This window comes from Condylura cristata, unplaced genomic scaffold (assembly GCF_000260355.1).
Source record: "Condylura cristata isolate star-nosed mole 26May11 unplaced genomic scaffold, ConCri1.0 scaffold00055, whole genome shotgun sequence".
Taxonomy (NCBI): domain Eukaryota; kingdom Metazoa; phylum Chordata; class Mammalia; order Eulipotyphla; family Talpidae; genus Condylura; species Condylura cristata.
The window spans coordinates 1,199,893-1,203,511 of NW_004567156.1; positions in this window are offsets into that span (position 1 = coordinate 1,199,893).

Below are 3,619 nucleotides of genomic sequence, written 5' to 3' on the forward strand. Positions count from 1 at the left end.
AAAAAAAAAAAAAACACAAAAACCTGCTTTGCTGGACACTTCATAAGGAATCTTTCTGAACTTACACAAATAACCAGAAGGTCATGAAAATAAGAATTCTCGGGGTGGGGGGGGCTCTTGACTTTAAGGCTGCCCGCCTATGTCTGTGCAGGCGTCTCTCTTGGCTTTTTCCTCCCTTTTCCTCAATAAACTTGCCATGTGCATATGGATAAAAACAAACAAATAAAAAACTGGTGTAGGCAGCAGCTGGCACCATGTCTGGCTATAAAGGTGGCAAGAAGCAGGCCGAGGAGATGCACGAAATAAGGCATTTAAGTAAAACCAGAAAGAGGAACAGAAGAAACTCAAGGTAGAATTAGGAAATCTGGCAAAAAGTGACATGTTCCTTGTGCCTGAGGGTGATGATGGTCCTTAATTCCATTCCTATGTCAACATCTGGATTCCCTGTCATAGTATCTTTGCCGCCAATAGCTAGAATGAAATGTCTTGGAGCCTGATATATATATATATATATTTAAGAACAGCTTTTGTAAAATAAATACATAAATAAGAATGTTTATTAAAATTTCAACTTGAAAGGGAGGAGAAGATGTTTTATCTTTGTTCACAAAGTTCTATTTCATCAGGTTATTGATAGTGTCCAGGTAAAAAAAGGGTTCTTAGGACCCTCCCTGGTGGTATAATGGGCTAAAGCACAGCACCATGAAGCTAGCCACAGATGCTTCAGCACCAGTTCGATCCCCGGCCAGGGAGCTGACCCTTATGGTGTAGCAGACTTCTCCTGTCTCACCTGCTGCTTCCCTCAGCAGTGTATTTCAGTCAAAATGACTGTTTTGCTCCCACTCTGTCTCTGGTGAATCCTTTCCAGAGGATTTATTTATTTATTTATTTATGCATACAGAACTAGGGTACAGACCAGAGGTGCAGGGCGGTGAGAGGATTCACCAGAGACAGAGTGGGGAGCAGAACAGGCAGATTGATGAAGTACACTACTGTGGGGAGCAGTGGGCAGGTCAGGAGCGGTCTGCTGCACCATGTGGGTCACCTCAAGGGCTGGGAATCGAACTTGCACTGAAGTGGCTGTGGCCAGCTTGCAGTGCAGTGTCCTAACCCGTTGCACCACCAGGGAGGGCCATGCATAAATAAATAAATCTTTTTTAAAAAAGAGGGTTCTTCTCTGGCTGGATAAGCAAACAGCATCAGATGGGTCAGCAAAGAGAAATCCATTTATGCCATACCTATAAAGAATACACATGATTGTAAAGTCTGAAGAAGAATGGAATGGGTCAGGAACATTTATCTTGGGGGCAGACCTGAGAGAGAAGACTGGTATGACCTTATCCTTAGTCTAAGAGTCAAGACAGCTGAAGGAGTAGCTTCCAGCCTGGCCGGGGCGCGGGGCTGCCCTCGTCACCATAGCACGCTCCGGGTGTTCTACAATGGCGTGCCCACAGTGCACAGCCATCCGTGCCCCTTCAGGCTGGGGGTGGATGGCAGGCAACGGCCATGGGCCCCGCTGCTGGGGTAGCAGCTTGAGTTCCAGAGTGGGTGAGAGGTTGGGCGTGCTGTGGGCCAGGTGTACTGGGTCTGGTGGCCCGTGTCCTCACCTGGTGCACCTGCTCAGAATTGGCCCAGGAGAGGAGACCCACTACCCACCTGGACACCCTGGTCCCACCCTGCAACCCCAGTAACAGTTGGGACTGACATCTCTGTGGCAGTAGATGGTGCTGGAAGCTAGAAGGGGGAGACTTCCAGCCCCCCAGCTTCCCCAAGAGCTACTAGGAGCTAGTCGAGAAGTGGAGCAACCATGAAGATTTTTTTTTTAATTTATTTATGCATACAAGAGCTGGGGTACAGGCCAGAGATGTGTGGGAGGGCAGGCGAGTGGGAAGATTCGCCAGAGACAGAGTGGGGAACAGAACAGGCAGATCTGCTGAAACACTGCTGAGGGGAGCGGTGGGAAAGACAGGAGAGGTCTGCTGCACCAGGTGGGTCAGCTCCCTGGCTTGGGAATTGACCTCATGCCTCAGTGGCTGCCTGGCTGCTGATAGCTTAGTGCTGAGACTTAACCCCTTGGGCCACCAGGGAGGCCCAGTCGTGAAGACAGCACGTCTCCGGGCAGGCTGGGTGCTGGATGTTCTCTGGCCCAGTGCTCTGCTTGTGAAGGGCAGACAGGAGCCTTCTCCCTGTGGCTGGCCTGGTTCCTTGCCGGGAGAGCCTGCACCTTCTTACTCAGGGGGCTCCAGCCTGGGTAGGAGAGCTTGCATCTCACCAAATGCCAACTTGTAAAGTCTCTCTCCAGCTCTCCCTTTCCTCACTCCCTATGTAAATAGTCTTTTTATTGTTGTTTCTCCCCATGGGTGGGCTTTAGAGTCATCTCCCTCAATCAAGTGCGCAGGTGGGCACCCACAAAGTGGGCCATTTCCTTTGCCCCTGGGTTTGCTGTTTCAAGATGAGCTGCTTAGCTAGAGAGGACGAGTTTAGTGATAAATCTAGAACTGGGTGAGACCTCCAAACTACATTCTTCTATGTTATAAAGGGGAGCGATTGGATTGCATGTGCAAACAGGAAAGAGCAGAAGCCTAGGACCTGAGGGACTCCTTTGCTAGGGAGGAACGAAGCCCTGGGCAGAACAGAAGCCTCTCCTCAACCTCAGGGTCCTCACTGTGATACAGAGGGCTGGTCTTTCAGATAAGCTTTAACAAGTTTGTCATTCCTCCTTGTTTGACAAGTGTGTCTTCTTATGACTGCACTAATCTCTCAGATAACTATCAACAAGCCTGCCTTCCCTTATTCCTTGCAATTTCTCTTCCCTTGTTTGACAGGTTTGTCTTGCACTCTGGGGAAAGAGGAGTTAAACAGCAGCTGTGGAGAAAACAGGCTGCCCCACTTATCTCCCTTTCTGTGCTGCTCCCTGCCCCCTCCCCTTTGCAGACCCTGCCCACCTCCCCCCTTTTCTTCCCCTCTGTATAGATCCCCTGCACCTTGCCATAGAGCAGGTCAGTGGTCTTTCAGTCAGGAGTCTGCTGCCCTCTTCATTTGTGGACAAATTAAACCACTTTCTTTTTCCCCAAACTCTGTTTCCTTTTACTGGTTGAGGGAAACTGAGGCTGGCCTTCGGTAACAACTGCCCTCCCCAGAGAAACACCCTGCATTCTTTCAGCAACAGACACAGTCCTCCCAAAGGTCAAAGGCCCTTGACTGACCGTTAGGCTCACCAGCAAGCACCTGGACCCACTGAGCCATCTCAGGACCAGTTTGAAGCAGAAGAAAAGACAAGATCCCAGAGATCATGACCGACCTCACTGGTCTCCTCAAGGGAACCTCTAGTATGGGCACTGGAAAGCATCGCTATTTGGTTATCAGAGGATTTTGGAGAGGGGTGTGCATTTCCAGGGATCCATGTATCCCAGTATATGGGATATAGGATGAGAGAAGTGTAGAACATGCTGGCCATGCAGGTGGACATTGAAGGCAAGGACAGTCAAAAGTCATGGACACCTATGGTAGGCGCACTGACCAAGTGCTCAAGGAAGTCACCAAAGGGATGACCTATCCCTGCAAGGAGCTGACAGAAGCCATTAGAGAGAGAGAGACCAGAAACTTCAAGGGTGGCCTT